Below are 22,480 nucleotides of genomic sequence, written 5' to 3' on the forward strand. Positions count from 1 at the left end.
TCAAAGTAAGCCAAGCATTTCGTGTGGAGAGTAAATTTTGTAATTACAAACAGAACTGCCGAATTATTCCCCATGGTGCTCTCCATCACCGCTTCCAAGTTTTAAGAAAATGTAACCATTAACGTGGTGACATAAAATGACAAGAACTATTCCAAAGGATTCCTTGTTTTTTAAAGTCGTCCTCTATTTTTAAATGTATCGTTACAGTCAAATGGTGGTAGTGTTTGTCTGGAACCTGCTGTTTAAATGCAGGACTATGTCATACAACAGGCAACATGTCCCACAGGCAGACCTGGCTGAGGCCAAGGGGAGGGGTTTGAACCTCTGAACTCACCCTTGAAGGAACCATCCTTAGCTTGGAATGTGGTCATGGGAAACTAACTAAATTTTGGAGTTTTCCAAATAAATTTCCATTTAGAAAGTTAAGATGTATGAATTTGATGTTTTTATTATTATGATATGATAGCTACAGCAGCTGCTTGGAACTTGAGTCTTTGGGGAACCGATAGCTCCATCACAAAATTATATAGAACTGTTGTCTATGAATAATTAAAAGAAAGCAATTATAGTCTATTTAAATACTGGTTTTAAGTTCTCTATAGGCAATTCTTACCCCCCACACTCTGGAACCATAGCTTCCCGCTCTGCTCGTATGCCCCTGGGATAAGAGAAGATGACAATCATAGGACACACTCCTCAAGAGGGCCTTCAGCAGTCCCCTGGCTAAGACTGTGATGGCTCATCAATACTGAGTTTGACAGGATATGGGCTCACCGGGACAATTCCCTAGGTAGCCTGTGAGGGGGATTTCTCGGCTGGGAGACCAGATGGCAGACCTACCCTAAGGGTAGGCTGTACCAGTCACTGGGCGAGGAGCTGTGGTCTAGACAGAGTGACAGGGAGAAAGGGAGTTGAGCACTAGCGTTTTTTCAGCTTCTCTTTCCCCGCTGCAGATACAATGTGACAACTTGCCTTGCTCCTGTGGCCTGCCCTGGCCTGCCGTGGCCTGCTTTGATAGACTGCACATTGGGACTGGGAGTCAAAGTGAACCGCTCCTTCCTTCTGTGGCTTTTGTCAAGTATGTAGCCACTTCAGCCATCACAGTATCGAATCCCTGCAGCGAATTTTTCCTAGAGTGTGGGTATTTGGAAGTGTAATGAAGGGAGACAACAAGCCATTCTCTCTTTGTTCCTTTGTATTTCTGGGCACTCCCTTAATTCTCCTAATTTGGATGGGGAACTTGGCCACCACATTTCATCGGATCTGTTGTTAGTGTAAAGCTCACATAGGTTTTTGTTTGTTTGTGTCTCCCTCCCTCCCTCCCTACCTACCTCCCTCCTTTCCTCCCTCCTTCCATCTTTCTCTCTCTTCCTTTGGAACTTGGGAGTCATCCACTGGGAACCACAGGTGGAAGAAGAGCCCGGCGCTCCACGGATTTTCACCCAGTCTTTCTGTTTTCCCACGAGTCTTCAGTTCTGATTATAGACGCCAGTACACTCTCCCTTAGCCCCCCCCTGGATGTTGTACCCCCAAACCTCTCTGATTTCCATTTGTTTGCTGACTATTCTGTCTGAAGCCACTTCAGGTCTCCCCTCTCTCTGTTTTGTTAGAACAGTGAGCATCAGCTACTCCCTCTGCATCTTCTGGTTTACTTACATTCTCTCTCACCAGTGTTTACTGCCATATCACTTTGTCTTTGAGATTATGAACACTTGACTGTGTGGAGGCCTTTTTTGGTTGGATATGGGTGTGTGTTGCTTCATCTATTTTATTCAGCTTGAAGTTTCCTTGAAAATTCAATTTATTATTTTTTAAGTATGAGTAGACCATGACTTTGTAGGGAGAATGCAAAAATCTAAAAAAAAATTTTAGTAAATAGACTTCAACAGTATTTTATATTTGAGCTGACCGGCCTTTTGTTAAACTATGGGTTCTCCTTCAAGGACCCCCACTCTCCTGTTCAGTATACTTCTCTGGATCTGTTGTGCCGTAGCAGGAGGCAAGGTGATTCAAGCGCATGAGTTGAAAGACAAGTCTTCAGCTGAGAAGGAATCCGTCTTTCAGAAAAGCCCTCCTCTGGCTAACGAATCAGAAACATTCACAGTTTACGAAGAATGAGTTCCTTACTGAGTGTAGCACGGGACCTGAGGGTTGTAATGCAAGAGGTCAGAATAAGCAAAGCGTGGATGAAGCCATGCGCTTGAATTCCTCTGATCCAAGATTCACATGAGAATGACGGGCCCTACCCAAAACTCTCAGCTAGGAAGTAATTCAGTCGTGGGTATTCTGCAGAAATGTGTTTGTCTTTCTTGTCCTGTAAATCTGGGCCCTAAGATGGCATTTCAGTTTCATTGTGCTTTATATTATTTGCTGAAATGATCGTCATTGGTGTTGGCCAGGACCTGTGGAAAATGAATTCAGTTGCTGTTAGAAACAGTTGATGAGACAAGGTTTTCACTGCAGGGCGGGGGTGTGGGGGAAGAGAGAAAGGAGGAGGAAGGGGGTCAGGAAGACTTGACTGTGTCTCCTTCAAGCAACAAAAGAGTAAATGCTTTGGGATTTGACCCTGATTCTTTTATAATAGTGTGACAAATTCTTGGGGAAAATTGAGAAATATGTATCTATTAATTCCTATTCCCTGTCAATCAGGACTTGCCGATGGGAAGCTAAGCACCTTGTGTAGGATTGCACATCATAAGCTGTTGATTCTTCCTAAGGTACACATTTGCAACTTAAGTGCTCACTAACCTCCATCCTACCGCCCTGTTCAAAGCATAAGCATCTCAGGTCTCAGTGATGGAAAACAACTTTTGAACTGATCTTTTGGCTTCAACTCTTGATCCTACTGAGGCTATTACCCAAGTGCAACCTAAGTCCTCTGTCTTTTTCCCCCAGCTGAAACCATCTAAGAGTTCCCAAAAGAATGCCCGGAAATGTGCGTGTTGCATCTCCCACCATCCACTCCCCGGGCTCTCTAGCCTCGGGACCTTGCTGCTCTTGAATGTGCTTACTAGGTCCTTACCTGGGACCAAGTGGGGAAAAGCAGCCTGGCCTCTGCAGGCCGTGGATCAGAGCTCCTCAGGGAAGAACTCTCAAAAAAGCTTGGCATCAGAGACACCTGGAGGAGTGAGGCGCTCTGTGCCGGATGTCTTAGGAGGGTGAGTGGAGAAGTGAGGCGCTCTGTGCCGGATGTCTTAGGAGGGTGAGTTTGAACTTGGAGGTTGAGAATGAGGTGAATAGAAGCTTTGAAGAAGTTAGGAGTCTGACGTGTTGAGAGAAAGATAATGGAAAACAAGAGTTTTAAAGAAAATTTACTGTGGATTCTAAATTGGTTTTTATTTGTCATCTTCTATAGATTCAGAAAAAGATAGGATTGCTTTTAACTTTTTTTTTATAATTGTTGCATTGGATTTACATGACTGCTTTAACTTCCATGGCCCGAGCACAAGGGCTCCTGTTTATAAGTAGCCATGGGAGGTGCAGTGTGCTCTTTTGTGTGAGCGCCACCCCTCAACTCCTTCTAAGCCTACTCCCACTCCCCCTTCCCTTTCTCTCCCATCGTGTGCTAGAATGCTAGCTGGCTTGACTGTGGACAGGCCTTGTGCAGGCAACCACAATTGTCATGAGGGCGTAAGTGTGATAGTCCTGTCATGTTTAGAAGGCATGGCCGGAGGCCACCTCACTGAACTCTTAAACAACTGGGGACCGACAAGAAGGCACTACAGGTAGCAATGCTCGCCACCAAGCCTGATGACTGGAATTGATCCCTAGGACGCGCATGATGGAAGGGGAGACACAATTCCTATAAGCTGTCCTCTGATTTTTACACGTGTATCATGCTGCACATGTGTGAACACACACACACACACACACACTCTCAACTAGGTGCTTGATTCATTTTTCAACTTCATCTCTTTTGGATAATAGAAAGTATCCAAAAACACTAGATTCTTTAAGGACACTAGATACAGAGACACACAAATATACGCATACATGCTCATACACATGCATACACACATATACATAAATATACATACATGCACACATACAAATACATATAATATATATACACATCTGGGGGCCATTTGGCAGAAGAATTTGGAAACTTAAAGTTCATATAATGGCATCTTGAAGTCAAGACTCCCAAGAGTTGACTCTGATTGCCCACAGTCACCATGCCTGACTCGGGAGGTCTTTCCCTGTCCCTGGAAGAGGTGGAGGAGGGTGTCTACACATGGCAGCTAGGGAAGAATTTGCAAAGAGCTGACTTGTAGGATCAGGGAGTTGTCCAAGCCTAGAACATGCAGGACTGAAAGGAAGAGGAAAGGACTAACGGCTACAGTAGATAATGTTCTGAGCTAAGAAACACTGATCCAACTGGGCTAATTAGAAAACTTTAAAAGGTTGACATGAAGCAAGCACACTTGGGCTTGAGATGCTGTGCCATTGTAAGATGGAGTATTGGGGAACAGACATCAGGCTCTTCAAAGTTCTGGCTGCTTAAATTGTTAGTCACTTATTAGCTCTACAGCTTTAGGCAAATCACTGAATGTCCATGGTGCTCCTCCCTTTGATCGTGTGGTGAGACGGGTAAAGCCTTTCCTTCTGGTAGGCATCAAGGCATATGAAATCCCTGGTGGAGCTGCTGGTGGGCTCTTGAACTTCCTGATTATCTTTTAAAATCGAAGTACTTTCCCAAGCGCCACAACCCTACCCTGACAATATGTATTCAGTGCTGCTTCAGGACAAGGGCCTGCTTCTGACTTCCAGCCCCCACACCATCCTAGGCTAAACTCAAGAAAATGCTTTGAGGCCAATGGTAGTATCTGTGTAAATGGGACTGAGCTTCCGTTTCTCTAGGGACCTTGATGGTGACACTAACCAGAACAAGAGAAGACTCCAGAATGATGACACAGTAGGTGTGATCGAAGAACCAAGGAAATGATAAAATCAGGAAAACGTGATAGCTGTCGTAAAATATTCTGTTTAATTTGGATCCATTCTAGGGAACTAGCAGTATCCCTGCTCTGGGGTAGCTTTTTGTGGAAAGTTTGAAAAGGGAGTTCTCATGGCAGGAAGGATGTGACGCTAAAGCACCTGCCAGTCTTGTGACTGGGAGAGTCTGTGTTTTCAGGAGGCACATGCTGGTGTGTGTGGTGTACATGGCTTTGGTGACAGTGTTGAGGTCTTTCTAGACTAACTCAGGGCACAGCCCTTCCTCCAGGAATTGCCATGTCATGAAGGTTGGGATGGGGGGGTCCTTGCGACCATAATTCTGTCGAAGATCTTTTAATGCATTTCCTCCCCATTCTTCTGTGTCACCCGTTGGCAATTACACGCTACAGAAAATGTACACAGAAGGGACTTGTTTGGGTTACCGTGTAGCTGGGTGGGAGGGAGCTACGGCTAGTGGCCGATTCTTTGGGGTGACTGGGCATGGGTTATGGGAATGGAACCTGATGTCCCCTCAGCAGCTCCCAGAGAGTTTCCTCCCTAGCATCCTGGAGCCTGTGAATAGGGTTTCAATCAACGGCCAGAGTGGAGAGGGCAGCTTCATTCTCCCCGCTCCCCAGGACAGACTGACCTCTTCTGAAAAGGTCCATTCTTAATCTAGCGAGACTCTTCCTCATCCGGAAAGGCCAGCGAAGCACAAAGATCTCCTGTGAAAGGGTGAGGTGAGGGGTCAAGGGTGGTACTGGAGGGAAAGGAAGGTGCCACGCATTCACCAAGTCATTTCCACCAGAATAGAGGGGAACAAAGGCGTGCCCATTTCCAGAGCTTTTGTGAAGGGCTCCAGCCAGCCGAGCACCCCATGCAGTCACTGACCTTTCCCTGCCCTAGAGGCTCCGTTTTGTCATGTTGATGAATCTCCACTTCGTGCTCACTGGTAGCAAGGGAACAATTTACCATGAAGGGTCCTTTGAGGGAGGCGCACAAAGATAGAGTCAAGCTCAACGCTGCCCCCAAGCTGGACAGTTTTCCCCATTGTCCTCTTCGCTCCCTTTGGCTATTGAGGGTAGGGAAGGTGGAGAATGAAGCTGTAAGAAGCAAGAATGGACCTCCATTCCTTTCTGAACCTTCCAATGATGCTATAAAACCCAGGTATTCATGCTGCCCTCCCCTGAGAGGCAGAACATTTGTTCAATGTGTGGGAATCAGGCCTCAGAAGAGTCCTGTTGAATATTCAGTCTGATACCTCCCAGGAAGTGTCTACACTTAAGAATAAACACCAAAGAGCATAAATTCCAAATGAGAACCTCCATACAGTTTAGCCTCTGTTGCTGATTTCGTTCTTTTGTTCCTCAGTGGATATAACACCAAAGTGATTCAGGGAGGGAATGAGAGCCGAGGACTCTATTGGTTGTGATGAATGGGATGAATGGACACTCCACATGCAGCCTGTCTGGTGAATTTTGTATCGCTAGCCTTTGATGCGTTCCTAAAGTTTTCTGACCCTTTCTTTACCCAAGACATTTGTTCCTAAGAACTTATGAGAGATGCGCTGTTTTAAACGAGAAATGTCCTCCACAGGCTCAGGCAATGGAACACTTGCCTCCCCGTGAATGGTGCGGTCTGGGGAGGTTTGAAAAGTGAGGTCTTGTTGGTTGAAGTACATTCCCTGGAAATGGACTTTGAGAATTGAGAACCTTGAGCCACTCCCGATCTGCTTTGTGCTTGTGTGAGGTTGTGAGCTCTCAGCTTCTTGGTCGGGCTGCCATGCCTGCCACCTGCTGCCAGTCTTTCCTGCCTTGTGGATTCTTGTCCTGTTGAAACTGTAAGTCAACATAAATGTGTTCCTCCAAAAGCTGCTTTTGGTCATGGTGTCTATCACAGCAACAGAAAAGTAACTTAGACAAGATTTAAAAAACTGGTACTCCATAGCTAGATAGTCTGCTTGGGTTGTCTCTGGGCATGTGAAAGTATTTAAACTTAAATAACTTAGGCTTGTTTAAAGGGCTTTGTATCTGCATTTTGAGTGGTCTGTAGCACACATGGCTAGCGGGTCCCAAATGGAACCCACAGACCAAGTACATGTCCGTCATCATGTTGGGCGGGACCAATCGATAGTCTTTCCTTTGAGATGCAGTTTCCCAGCATAGGAAAAGTATCTTGTCATTTAGGTAGCAGAAACATTCTTTTTAATTTTCCTTTTCATAGAGTGGCTGTTATCAAATACGCATTGATTCTTTTGTGGTGTCTGATGATGGTGGCCAAGGACCTTGTGTTCGTTTGCTTTCCTGTCTCATGGGCTCAGGGTTCCAGTTACCTGGCCATGCTGTTGGAGCCTGTGGTGGTATATTATATCATAGCAGAAGTGAGTTGCCGAGGGGTCTACTGGCCATGGCAGCTGGGAAACCAAGAGAAAGCTGTGAAAGAATTAGAGCCCTAGTTCAAAAGTTCCCAGTGGCCTTCCTTCCTCCTTCAAAACGTCTCAGCCTTCCACCATAGCGTGGCAGGCTGGTGACCAAGCATTTAACACCGGAGCCTTTGAGGGATACTTCCCAAACAGCCAGTCTATAGTAGGCAGTCTTCCTGATCCTCGGAAAAAAGACCCCCGTAGCGGAGCTGTTTTTATTTCTCAGTCTCTTCATGTGCTTGCAAAGCAACCTTTGTTTTCCCTTCGGTTGCAGTGCAGTTCTGAGTGGACAGGACACATTTACCCTGCTGTCTTTGTTGAGGCTTTCCTATGACTGATCTGGCTTCTCATTTTATTAATGCGAACCCTGTTTGCACTTCCGTCCTCCCGCTGCTAAAGCCTCCTGAACTCTACGGTCACTCCTTTAACTTGCATTCATTCTGTAGACCACACATATGCAAGCACACACACATATATGCATAAATGTATACATACATATCCACATGTATATATGTGTATGTCTGTGTGTGTATGGAGAGAGAGCTGTTATGTGTGATAGAAAAGAGTTAATACTAATAAGTGAGATTGAGATTTAAAAAAAAAACCTGCATTCAACTGGACTAGATTACCAAGTCCTACGGGATTATCTGGAAAATGGCCATAGTGGAACCATTGTACCTTATGAGTTTATTGTTATTCAATAACTTCCAACCTTGTCTCTAGGTCTTAAACCAAGATCATAGTTACATATTCTGTTGCTTTCTGCCTTGATTCATTTATTACAGATTTATTTTGCCATGTAATTCGGATTCACACCGTCCTTGCTGGACGAAGGAAGCTAAAACACGCCACCTTAATTGCTGTGGTCACTGGTTAATCTCTTCTTGGTATAAACCATTGTGACAGCTTGAAAATCTTCTAACAGTTTTTGTTATAAAACCACTTCTTAGTTCATTGGCTGTTTGTAGCAAAGATTATAATAGGAAAGTTAAAACGCCCCCCAGCATGTCAAGGGCACCCATGGCTGCTCACGGCTTGACGTCACTGTCCTTGAAAAGCAGTGGTCACAGCCACGCTACCAGATGAACGGGCACCACAAACTTGCCCCGTTTCTTAGGCCGCCTCTGCCCATCCCGTTCTGATTCCCAACACCTCTGCTCCCCGCCACCTGTCTGTCTCAGTTCCCCTTCGAACAGAGGCTCTCCATTCTAAGTCTAGTTGGCCTGGACTTCCTTCAACATGCCAGTCTGGCCAAGTGACAGGGAATGGCACTGAGATAAATCACTCTATCGATCTCCACAAGCCACACAGCTGGACAATCGATGAGGAAAGCGCAACACTGAAGTACAGGCCCCCTTGGGAACGGCAGAATGATGTGGCCGACGGCACACAGGCAGCTACAGGCACAAGGAATGGGAGCAGCCCTGGTTAAGGGGAGGTCAAGTTGGGGAAATGTTTCCATCTTATAGTTGTTCTCAGAAGGGCAGCTCCTACGGTGGAACACCTACCTACAAGAAAGACAAGCCAAGTTTGGGTGCAGCTATAGGAGGAGATGGAGTGTTTTATTGGCAATATGTAGCAATTAAATATGAGCCGTGTGAAATAGGGCAGTTCCAGAAACTTCTTAATGGGCATTCATCCTGCTGTTCGCCTTGTTCTCTTTGCTTTGTCCGGGCAAGCGTCTCCACTGGGACAGCAGCTGGGGCACTGACCTAGTCGCACGCCTGAGTAGCTCCACCCCTTCCATGCCCCAGCTGATCATGTGCGGCTCCAAACTGGAGCATCCTTTTATTTAAAAGGAAGGTCTTGACATGTTGCCATCCTAAGTGCTAATCCCACAGCGCTGTGCTCACATCTTGATGACCACCTCCTAGCTGAGTGCTTGGACAAGACACCCCACTCCCTAGATCAAATGACCGTAATGGCAGAGCCTACCATTCTGGGGGAGGCTGCTCATCAGTCTGTCATAGCTTATGGCCACTGACATCAGGCTCCCATGGAATCTAGAGACGTTCTCTCCCTATGTCTGTTGAAACAAAACTACAAACCACTCCCAAATCACCTCTTCATTTTTAAAACAGTGTTGCAAGATCTGACAGTAACTGGAACTACAGCCTTCAAAGCCTTTCCATGCTTCTCAATGAGGGAATTTCACTGGCAGCATGCAGTCAGGTCAATTTAAGATCAGAGTAAGTCCTCTGTAGGCTGGAGAGAAATCCTTGGTCCCATCACACATTTGTTTTTAATTTCTGACACAACACAATTGTGTATATCTATGGAGTGCAATTGGGATCAGTTAGGCTCATCCACATACCCATCACCTCGATAGTTTATCTTATTTGGGTTTTGACCATGTTAAAAGTCTACATCGGTTTTGAAGTTTGCAGCATGTCATTATTAACTGCGGTCACAATGCATTGACAGGCAGCTGAAGTTCACTCTGTGGTCTGAAACCTTAGCCCTTTGATCTGTATGTTCTTTTTTATCTTTTTATTCCTCTCCACAGTGGCTGGGGGATCACGTTGCTGTGCACTGTGCTTTTGGAGGCCAACTAATCTCATAATGGCTACCTGTATGGTTTGCAGACCTTCGTCCTATCTGGACTGGGTTGGGGAAGGGAAAGGTGTGGAGGTGAGGCTCTTCCACATGAACATGGACAATTAGCAACCTTCTCTGCTCATCCTCTCTCTGATGCTGAGATTCTGATGGCTCTGGATTCCGTCAACATGGCTTTCCTACCTCTTGTGAGCCCTCCCAGCCCCAGAGAAGAGATAAACCCAAGATGTTCATAGGGCACTCAGATCTGCATGGACGCCTTTCCCACAGGTGACTGTGCTTTTGGAGCTCACGGAAACAGTCCAGCGTAGTGGCACAGGTGTGCAGTCCTAGCATGCAGGAGGCAGGAACAGGAGGATGACAAGTTCAAGGCCAGCCTGGGATACATAGTGGGACTGCCTCAAAACACAAAAGTAAAACCCAATTCATGGTCCCGTTGCAGGCCAAGGATTCCTAGCTCAGCCAGAATGGAAATTTATCACACCAAGGATGTAAAAGGTGCTCTCAAGTGAATTTTCATTTCCTTCTGTTTTTCTCCTTCCTTTCTCTTGCCACTTCCCTCCTCCGTTTCTCCTTATTTCTAGCAAGAGAGAGAATTTGCAGTCTTGCTCAATGAGATAGCTTTGGAAAAGTCCTCATTGGTGCTGTTATTTTAAGAAACAGTGTAACACACACACACACACACACACACACACACACACACGTCTACCAGAAAGGTATCGCCCGTGTCACACAGATGCATGAGCGTCAGCTGCACGCTACGGCGTAGCAAGCACTGCTAAGAACAGCAATGAACCTTTTCCTCATATGGAAAAAAAATACCCAACAAAACCCAAGCAAAGAGCCCCCAATAGCGCACTTCACTTCCAAACGCTCTTGTGTAGAGCTGCTCAGACGGAGCCAGGGCTAATTGGTGCCAGGTGCCTTGTAGACAGGCCAGTTCCATGGATTTCTCGCTCTCTTTGTGGAAGGTTGACTTAAGAACACATCTTTGGTGGATATTTTCATCTCACTTCTGAGACAATGAAGGGCGTCAACTTCGCTCTGGATACGGCAAAGATAGCCACATTGAAAAATAGAAGAAGGATCCAGGTCATCTATGCCTACCTTAGCTGAAATAACAGCAACACCAAAAGCAGGAAAGTCTTCTAAGCGTCAAGACAGTGTGGGTGTTCACGAACACTGGAGCCCAAGCCACAGTCCACTGGCACCCATCTTTCTAACTGGATAAGTCTCTTTTCCAGATGCTGCCTCCGCTCAACTTCAATATATAGACAGGATAGATGTGGGCTCCTCTTGAGATCTTGGGGTGAAGATGCCAGGCAGGGCTCATTTGCCATCTCCCTTGTCTCCTGTTCTGTGGCTTCCTGCACCCCTGGCAGCATCCATGAAGCAACCCCAGCGACACGCGGCAAGCGTGGAGTGAGATGCAGGCTCTGACAAATGCGCCTTCCTACTTTGTAGAGGGGAAAACAGGCCTGGGGAATTCAGTGGTGAGTTGATGCGGAGCTGGACCTGCAGCCCAGCTCTCTCATCGGCCTGCCCTCAGATATTCAAGGACACAGCCACCCTTTGGGCAAGCACATGCTCGCCATTCCTCCACAGGAAGAAAGTATTTAAACTCCTCGAAGGAGCTCCGTAAAGAATGAGTTGAAATAACCTCCTTAGGATAACACGGCCCTTCGGGATTTTCTCCTTTTCCTGTAGATTCAGCGTTTATGGTTCAGAAAGCAAAATTATTGTGTAACAAGAGATCTAGTTTGATTCATTCGCTGGACACATAACAGGAGGACTTACAGAATGAGACATATTCCTGTACTGCCCCTCATAGCTCTTCCTTCTGTCCCTACTGAGTGCTGATGGCTTCCCAGAACCATAGTCAAGATCCACAAAGACATTTTTCAAGACTCTAGGTGGTGAGGCATGTCCACTCAGGATAAAGAAAGCTCAGACCATGCTAAAATCATGAAGCAAAACAAAGCCACCGTGCAGAGGAGCATGCTAAGGATATATTCCTAGGCTCTCTTTCCATTCTTTCTGCCCTTCAATTTTTATTTCACAAAAATGGGACCATCTTGTTTTTGATGACTTTTTAAAAAAATTTCGTCAGATATTATAAACAGCTTTTGGTGGGAGGATGCCGTATGCAATTGTTTGGTTTAGTAATATTTCTTGTTGCTGTAACTTATTCAACTGCATTCCCACTTTTTAATATTAAATCCTTTTGCTCTTGCAGAATACATGGCAACCTCTGGTTTAGTCCTCCATCACTGCACATTTCCCTAGGCTGAAATCCTTACGGTAGCATGGTGGGATATGCAGGATGAACATTGACCGGTTCCACTGTGTGGCTCTTACCAATGTTTTCTTCCCCAAGAAGCAATAAAAGTGCGTGTTTTGATTCATTGCCTGGCAGATTTAGGCTAGAAACAGGGTGCACAGGCTTCTAGAGTGTAACTGGCTGGCTGAGGATTTATACAGATGTGACACGCACTTCTCTTCCAAATTTGATGCAAGGGGAAAGTGAAAGAAAAGACCTGCTTCCTTTTGCTTACTTTTAGAAAGTACCTGTGAGGGGCGCAGATTGGCCACCACCTATCTTGACCTCGTCCAGCTCTGCAGAGACTAGCGACCACAGGGCCAGAGGATGACTGGTAGGACGGTCAGCCATTGTTGCTCCATACAGCAGCCGTGGAGAACAGGAGCCTGGGTGCTGGCCTTGCTCTGTATTCTCCTCTTTCTTCTTCCAGAACAGAAGACAGAGATGAGAAGCATAGAGGAATGAAGATGTCTTTCTTGAGGTCTCACTGGCCTCCTATGGTTCTCACCTGGTGGCCTGAGTTACAAACAACGTGCATCAGCCTGCTGATGTCCCTGCCTCTCTCATGTGATGCTTCATCCCCAGGAACTTAGGAAAGCACCCTCAGCTGGTCTTGCACTAGCTTCCTTCCAGGGCCTTCCAAGCTGTAGCCACTGTCACTGTCTTCTTCCCTATGACACTGTGTCTGGATCAAGTAAACAGAGAACCAGTGGATTGCAGAGCAGAGGCTGAGCTGGTTATGCTAATGGGGAAGATTTAGTGAGCTGGAGACGGCACATGGCCAGAACCAAGGCTTCTGGACGCCATGGCCTTATTGGATTGCACCAAATGGTTCTGTTCAGGGATCTCATGAAGGAAGTAGGATCTGAGTTAGGAGTTACAGACTATCCTGTTTCCTGACTCTTGTGTTTTCTTCCTAGCACCTCCTGAATTTGCTTCTTTCCTCTTCAGGCTTAGCGGACAAGGAGCTGATGGGTTTCCAAGATGCTCCTTTGTCTGTGGACATTTGGTGATCTCTTATGGAATTGCCCCAACTGCCCAACATACACATATTTGTAGAGCAATTAGCACCTGATCACACCTCAGACACTTTGCAGAGATCAATGTTTCCAAACAGAAGAGCCATTATTTTGAAGAGTTTCCGTGAAGTGGAATGGGGAGAAAATGTGATAAAGAAGTTTGTCAAAGAAGAGAACACGAGGGACGAGGAGAAAGAAGGCAAAATGCCCCAGTGCCTTGGGTTTCCCTTTCCTCAGTCTGTCCAGCTGGTTGGGCTTGTTTCTTGTGATTCAGGGGATCCTGAGCAGAGAGTACATGGTAGCTTCCCCCCCCCCCCCCCACACACACACCGCCAATACACTGGGATAGTGACAAAACCCTAGCTGACATGACACATGATGACTCTCCCTTATTCCTTAGCCTGATCCATTTTAGACTCGAGATGGCTATCACCAGGTCTCCCTCTCCTCTGAGATTTAACTAACAAAGTTTAGGAACCGTGCTCTTTAGGACTTCGGCTCACGTGCAGTCATTGGTTCTGGAGGTCGTTCTTAGCCCTACCAGCTTCTTTTCACAAAATACATCTGATCGTTTCGGTAGCGTCTTCCTACAGAGGGCTCGGGGTGGGGGTGTGAAGCCCTTTGCCTTGGTCCTCTCAGGGTATCTGGTTTGGAGACGTAGGCTCCACTGTTGTGAGTAGGCAGGCCTTCTTAGGCTTCCTCATTAGCCAGGCCAATGGATATCTGCCTTGAGTCTGAGAGAACCACATGCATTCATTTAAAGCAGGTGGGACCCTGCCAATTTGTACAGATCCACGGCCAGCTGGCAGTGAGTTGGGTCATCCGTCGGGAAAGCCAAAGAGAAGGCTTGGCCTGGGCGTCTGGACTAGCAATGAACAGTAGCGTTGGTGTGTAAAGAGGCAGCGTCTAAGCATAAGTGGACCAGGCAGGCCCAATCTCTCACATCTCCCTTCAAAATTGTCTGCCAGTGTCTATTATTTTTTCCAAGGGAAAATTTTGCATTCTTTTTTTTTTTTTTTTTTTGGTATGTGTGCGTCTTTGCTCTTGGTGATCTAGGCATGTCTCCACTCAAAGGGGCTGGCGAAAACACCCACTCCTTTTCTCACTTTGCGTGATTGACCCCATGACCTTGTGTTCTCCCAAAGCCTCTGCACACAATCTGTAGTCTTCATCCTCTACCGTGATCTCCCTTGGATGATCCCACAGACCTCTTGATGTCAACAGACTGGAATGTTTCTCTCCTGGCTGGAAAAGGCTCCTTTGGTCTTAACTCAGAGGTGGGAGGAATTCACATGAATTTGAGAGCCCGCCTTAAACTGTCTCTTGTTAGAACTTCCCATGAAGCCTGGGGAGAATAATTAGAACATCTCTCTTCAGTTCCCAGCAAGGAAGAGACACACAGCCCCCTTTTTATTTCTGCCAAAGCCATCTGGAGCCAGCCAGACCCGTGAGCACACCTGGGTGGGAGGTGGAAAGTGAAGTAGAGACGTCCATGCTAAAGTTGGCACCTCCTTTTTACACTCTCTAGGTCACTATTCTTTGGGAGAATCCAGAAGAGAGTTAAGTCTGTCAGTCCCACATCACGAAGAACTGGAGCCTCAGAGAAGTCAGCGACTTTCTCCGGCTGACACATTTTTGGTAAGGGGTAGGGTCTGTTATAGTTAGTTTTGAGTGAACTGGAAGGCTGTGCCTGGCTGCAAGAGAAGTGGACCAGCACTAGGAATTGAGAGACACCCTGGCTTAGCCAAGTCTTCAGACTGGTTTTAGCCAAAGAATAGAGAAATCCCTCAGAATCCAAGGGGATAGTTCCAGACTCCTCTCAAGTTTCACGAACTTTGGACATTTAAGGCACTTATACTAAATGACATAATATTTGCACATCACCCATGAAATTTCCAGATGCCATAAATTATAGATTCCCCCCCATCCCTGATAGAATCTAAATACTAAGGGAATAGTTGCTGTACCATATAGTAGAGAGAAAAGTGGTAAGAGAAAGCCTGTGCATACCCAGTGCAGACATAACAGTGTGTTGAATGTTTTTTTTTTTTTGTGGTTGCTTGAGTTCTTGCATATGGAGACCACAGATATGGGGGGGGCCAAACGCAGTTGGTAGTCTGACTTGAGAAGGAAACGTCAACACGATACTTGTGAGGTTTCGTCATGTGTAGAGCGATTCTTTGGTGAATGGAGTTTTCCAAGTTACGGCTGAAATATACGTGTAGCTAATCTTTTAAGCAATAATTTAATGAAAATGTGAATTAATTCATCAAGTTTTATTCAATACAATTACTGTCTAGTAGTGGGTTTTCTTCCCTTCGTGCGTTTATTGTTTTAATCTACGTGTATTTTATGGACATCTGGGGTAGACACAGGGTGAATTCTAAGAACAATAATCTCTACATGGTGTCTTAAACGGGCTCACAATTTAAAGCTTAAGTCACTACAAGGAAATTATTGACAGGCAGAGGGTGCGCTGACGTACAGCGTGGTGTGGACTCTTGGCTCATGGCTGAAGCTCTTGTGATAGGGCTCAGCCTTTCATCTCTGTGATCTGAGCCAACTCCTGAGCTCCAAAGTCAGAACCAAACCGAATCTTAGATAGCAGGAAAAACAGTCATGGAATAGCACTTGCACATTTTAGATGTGATAGGAGGAGAAATAGATGACCTTTTGGTTACAGAGAAGCTGTGGTAAAGGAAGAAGATGTTAAACATGGCTGAAAGGTCCAGTCTCAGGAAGAGAAGAAGGAGGTGGAGTGGGAGATGAGTCGTCGGAAGACCCGGCAAACCCACCAGAGAAGACACATTCTTAAAGCTGAAAAGAGAGGTCTGATTGCCAGCAAGTGGCTACACAGGGAACTCAACCACATCATGCAAATCATCCAGCCCAGTCCTGGCTATTCTTTGTCTTTCGTGCACAAAGCCTACATCCTGGTTGATGCACTTTAGTTATCAAGATCAGTTGTAGAAAAGCAGAGCTACAGAACCAAAAAGGCAAGGTTAGTACATTTAGGGACTTTTCTCGATGCTGGAACTGATGGACTAGGTCATTGTTCCTGTCTTGGCAGGTGTTGGGATTTTCATGCAAGGTTTTAAGATCAGAATGGTGCCTCTAACATGCTAAGGTCTGGGGCTTGTTATAGACTCATCAAGTCTCAGGAGGAAGGAATGTAGAGCAAGGGTGACGGGATGCTGCTGGAGGGATCACTCAGAAACATTGTTTACTGTGTGGTGAGTCCTGGGGTTTAGAGTCAGAGAGGACCAGTCATTGCTGTCAAGGGGTTTTCTTCCTAAAGGGCAGTTAGTGAGCCCTCAACTGTAGTTTTCCTATGCTGGCCATTCTTGGAACAATTCTGCATCTGCTCCCTTCTAGCCCAGAGGACAGCTTTCCAGCCCCCCACCCCCAGCTGTTTTGGGCCCACCCCAGGCAGCACCCTGGTGTCTGCTCTTCGGTTGCCACCATCCATCTCCCTGAGGAATTATGCTGTTCTGAATTTGTTCTGTCTATTCTACACTTTCATGTGGATGAGGCCCCACTTTTAGGGGACAACTGTCTTTGTTTAATACTCTGCTTAACCAGGGATGTGGCTTTCACAATATTTCTTTTGTCTAGCGTTCCACTGCACAAACAAAACACCATTTTGTTTATGTTCTCTACGCCGACGAGCATTTGGGTTTTCATGGTTTGGAGCTGTGGTGAACAAATCTGATTTGAAGCATGGGATTAAGACATTTACAAAGTGAGGATGCAGTCATTTCTCTTCTGTGTTTGCCTGGCAATAGAATGGCTGAGTATGCTGGTTACTCCTCTCATGCCTGTGTCCACATAGCTAACATAAGTGTTCTAAGGGAGGAAGAATTTATTTTGCTTCATGGGTTAAAGGTATATATTGCCATAGAAGTGAAATTTTGGCAATAGAATAATCAGCATAATCCTTAGTTATTGGAGGAGGAATATGAGACTGTTTGCTTAGGTTTGGGTAGACTGGAAAGCAAAGCAAGCAAGCAAACAAACAAGTCTGCATTACAACCATAAAGTCCTCGGACTCAGAATATTGTTCAAAAGACTCCAATTTGACTCACATCTCTAAGCCAGAATAGAGATATGAGATTTTGAACTGCTCAGGAAGTCCATGATCAATAGCCAGCTGCACCTTGTAGGATCGATATCTAGCAGAGACTTTCTGATTAAGAACGAGGACACTTCATTGTCCCTTGTCCTAAATCAGTCCAACTGGGTCCGTCAATCGCCTGGACATGGAAATGCACCTCAAGAACAGTTGTTCTTTGTACCGTTTTTTCAAAGTTTTAGGAATAGTCTAAAGCCCGGCAAAATGTCAGTGATCACAGCGGTCTTTTGGACAACCATCCGCTGTTACTCCTGAGGAGTGCGCCATCCTCTTCTCTGCTACCGGTCTCCCACACTCCCTCTGCTCACCTTGCTGAAATTCCTCTAAGGGAGACTAGGTCAGACAACTGTGACTCCCAGGGAGTCCAGAGTGAGATCCTGGTGACAACAGCACCACACGAGACTGCCATGGAGAGCCTCCGTGGGCCTGAGAATGCACAGCTTCTGCCTGGAGATGCACAGTTAATAGCCATCCGCTCTGTCTTTAGGGTCAGGGGTCTGCTCATGACAATATGACGTGGAGGGAGCTGAAGGGTCCAGCCTGGACTACAGTGAGAAGCCTGTAAGTTGAATCCTGGGTATATTCGTGGGTCTGGGCTGTATTTCTGGCTCTGGTTTGTGACTCTGGAGGTGATTGGGATAATTGAGAGCTTATGCTCCACTCCCCAAAGACTGGTTTTAGCACATAAGCAACCCGCATTTTAATATTTTTTCCTTCTGACTGGAAGCATTTGGAAATGGTTCTTGCCCCCGCTTATAAAAGGTGGCGTTAGTTTATGAACATTTTGACATTGATTAATAAAATTCCGAACCCATTAACTAATGGGGAAATGCCAAAGTTTTTTTTTTCTTTTGCATCCAAGAAAGTAAATGCAATAAAACCTATCCCAAAAGGTAAGTTAAATTATAGCTTTTACTTTTCTCTCCTGATGGGCTCACCAGATGTTAACGCAAATGCAGGACACAGGCCCTTTTGCCTGTTCTCTCCAGGGAAGGAAGAGGGGAGGCTTGGCTCAGACACACAAACTTTTAGAAAGAGAGAGGTAGCAAAGAAGTCATGTAGCAAAGCAGCCCTGTAGCAAAGGCCCATAAATCTGAAGACAAGGGAACACAAGCTATACTAGTTTCTGTCCAGTTTTTTCTTACCCTCACCAGTTTCTCCCAGATCAATGTCAGGAATTTAGCTCTCATTTTGAAAAAAGCTTGTAAAGTCTCCACAGGTCCCCTGAGGCCAAGGGCTGCCATCTTACTTCTTCCTTGTGGAGAAGTTGAGAAGTCCTTGCCACAGCAGGACACGTGGGCTGGATGGCTGTATGAACAGGGAACTCTGGGAATCAGAATGTCTCTCTTCCTGTCCTTCGCAGGGCTTTCCAGTTCTCTAGTAAACAGAAGGAAGTATATTTTTAACCTTTCCCCTCCACATGCCTCAATTTCTATCACAGTCTATAAGGACATAAAGCAGCAAAAAATGCAAGAACAGGATATGGCTGGCCCTCTACAGCCAGAGACAGCCTCCTCCTTCCGCCATCATGAGCTGCATTCTATTCAGTGAAGGCAGCTTTGTCTCTCCCATTGAGAGGAGTCTAGTAAACAGGAAGTTCCAGTTTTTACTTCTCAGTGTGTACTGTCCTGGGGTGGGGGTGGCACACATGCACACTATAGAAAAGGGGAGTGTATGTAGCATCCTTGGAAGGGGGTTTCTAATCTTGATGCCCAGTGCTCTTGCAACCCTCTTCCAGTGCCTGGTTCTGAGAGTCCCTCCTAACCTACCCCATGTGGGAGGATTGAATGGTGTCCTGACCGCAGAACTTAATTTTCTCCCCTTTTTCTTTTGGATTACGAATGTCTATGAGAGTTAGGTTGCAATAACATAATTTGTCACTGTCTAACTTGCAGTGTTATGTTTGAACGTTTTGACTGAGCAGAATAAATTACCTGTCCTGATTTATTAATGGCACAAACCCAGAGCGGTGGGTTTATTTAAAGTGAGAGATAAGCTATAAGAATGTGAAAATTTGAATGAAAAGGGAACTTGTAGAAATGTCTCCTGCTTTTCTGTCTTTTCCCCTTGGTCCAGCTCTTCCCTTCTCTTGGATCTCCCGGCAAGCGTTTGTCATCACCCTAAGTAGGAGCCTGTCGCATGCTCAACTTCTTGTAGATTTTCTTCTTTATTTCTGTCCTCCTAGAGGTGGGCAAAGTGGTTCTCTTCTGTTCAATACACGGTCTTTTTGTTTGGTTATTTAATCTTCATTTTTTGTACTTATATTTTTCTTTTTATTTAACATTTATTGTTACCTTTATACATGCATATAAATATATAGATGCAACCCACTGAGTCTATTTAGATTGGTCATTTAGTATTGGTTCTCCAACTACAGGGCTCATCCTTGGGGAAGATTAGTTTTCCTCCCCCCACTACAGTTCTTGTGGGGTGGGGCCTTTTAAGATTCTCCTCATCTATGCTGCCATGTCAACCAGTGGTATCATTGTTCAAGTCTTGTTCAGGTAGACATGTCATTGAGATTTCATAGGTACAGAGTCCCTATGGAAGCAATCTTAGAACAGTGACCCTAGCATCTCTATGGAAGCAATCTCACAATATAGCATCCCTATGGAAGCAATCTCACAACAGATACCCTAGCGTCCCTATGGATGCAATCTCGCAACAGATACCCTAGCATTCCTATGGAAGCAATCTCACAACAGATACCCTGGCTCTTGAAATATTTTCCCTCTCCTCTTTCATGATATCCTCTTCTTAAATGTCCTTGAACTTGGTTGACCATTCTTGGCCTCATCTTTTGCTTTAAAGACTAAACTTTTCTTTCTAGCCCTACAAACCTGGACTCCAGTTTCACATTCTCCTCTCTGCTGTCCCAGATGTGGTAACGACTCTCTTTTAACCACCACGCCTTCCAGAGCTCCCCCAATCTTCTCTGTGAAGAGACCTCGTCCCTCTTCTGCATGGTAGTCAATGAAGATCTTTGGCTTCCCTCACCTCGTTTTTAGTAAGAATGATGATAGTCATATCTATAATGAGTGCTGATGAGGCAATAGTCACAGATCTATGTATTTGACACAAATCAACAAATTTTAATTCTACAGAAATCGTTTGTAGACTGTAATAGTCATATGTCTAGTTGATTGGGCCACAATTCAAGATGCTCCTGTAAAATGTTTTTGCATAGATTAACATTTAAATTGGTAGACTTGAGGAAGCAGAATACACTCCTTTGGATAGTTGGGTTTTATCTATTAGTTAAAGCTTCAACAAACCACAGAACTAATTTCTCCCAAACAAGAGGAAATTCTGAGGGTGCCTTTGAATTTGATCTGCACCATTAGCTCCTCTCTGTTCTTAACTACTATAACTGAAGCCAATTCTCTTTTAAAGATTTTTTTTTTAAATTGTATGAGTGTTTTGTTTGCATGGATTCAAATACCATGTGTATTCAGTACCTATGACGGTCAGAAGAGGGTGTCAGAGTCACCGGAACTGGATGGTTGGTAGCTGCCACTTGAGAGCCAGGAACAGAACCATGCACTTGTCAAGGGTAGCAAGTGATCTTAACCATGGAACCATCCCTCTAGCCCCATAATCCCTGATATCACTTTTTAAAAAAATTACTCGTTCTGTTTCTATGGAGGAACTTGACCAACAAAGTTGGTATTTCATGATTCTCTCATTTTACCGGTGTGATAACCAAGTCCAGCCTTTAGCCTGTTTGTTTAAGTGCCAGTAAGTGGCATCATTGGGATTCTGTCTTCAGAGTCTGTACTCTTCAGCCAAAGGTTAAATGCATGATACCTAAGGGACTTGTATTTAAAGAAAGCTGCCAAGACAGGCTCTATGCTTCTAAAGTACCAGGGAAAGCTGCGAGTCTTCAACAGCCCCCTTGGAACTTCTGGCCTTGTAGAGGTTTCCATTTTCCACTGGCACCATGTGATAATCTCCAAGGGCACTTTATTTTTAGAGTGCTGTTGTCGGGCCAGAAGGATAGAGTAGGCACCTAGCGGCAGTAGGAATGCACCCCCGATGTACACACACAGCATACACACACACACACACACACATACACACACACACACACACACACGCTCGTCTTCTGCAAGCTGGCCAACGCCACTGTATTTTCAATCCCTCAGGTTATCAGACATAGGAGCGTTTACAGTTTTAATAGGCTTAGAGGTGGCTCTTGGGTCCACCAGCATCTGCATTCATCTGTAATTTATGACTGCCCCTTATTTAGTTGGTTTAGTAAATTGTACCTACGAGTATTTGAGACTTGGCAGCTGGTGTATGGTTTCACCATTCAGCTCCGTTTTTGTCAACTGTTTGGCTTTCTTTCTTTCTTTTTGGATGACATTCTCAAATACTTCATTTAAAGCTATGGTCTGGAACACACTTTATCAGATTCCTTCTGTGTGCCAGGAGACCCCTTTAAGGTATATTCTATAATGGCTACATTTCCACATGCTAATACATTCATTTCTGAATTACCTCCAAAGTCACCACATATCCAAATAACAGAAGGCGATACATGGAGAGTTTAGATCATGTAATTTGTGTGGCCCCCTGCTTTTCCCCACCCCCTCCACCCTGCTCTGATTTTAGAAGACAGGAAATTCTTTAGTAAGTGGAGAGGTGTGGGTGATGGTGCTTAACCAGAGCATAAAATTAACGTCTTTTGCAAAAATGAGAGAGCTTGCTTTGTTCCAAGGGAGGTGAGGAAATGTTTGGCCTCTTTTGCTTGTGCAGTCTCACCGTGCCCCCAAGATTAAACCAGGTGATTATGGGTATAATTTATTCCCCTTTCAAGTCTGTCATCATGCGTGTGGATGTGTGGTATTCTGTTTACACACTTTGGGAGGGAAGAACCATAGCTGGCAGAGCCAGACTTAAGGGCCGTCTGTGAAGTTCCCAAGACAATTGATTTGCACTGTCATGGACTAAGATTTTCTTGTCGAATCTGGGCCTGACCATTACAGACAGCTTCCTTTTGCAGGGCTAAGTCCTCATTTGTGTTGAGGCCTACACACAATGAAGGTATAATTCATCTATATTATGATGAATAGTACACTGTAATCATGCAAGCT

Source organism: Microtus oregoni, unplaced genomic scaffold (assembly GCF_018167655.1).
Source record: "Microtus oregoni isolate MIOR12 unplaced genomic scaffold, Mior012 000010F_ref0000083, whole genome shotgun sequence".
NCBI classification, from domain to species: Eukaryota; Metazoa; Chordata; class Mammalia; order Rodentia; family Cricetidae; genus Microtus; species Microtus oregoni.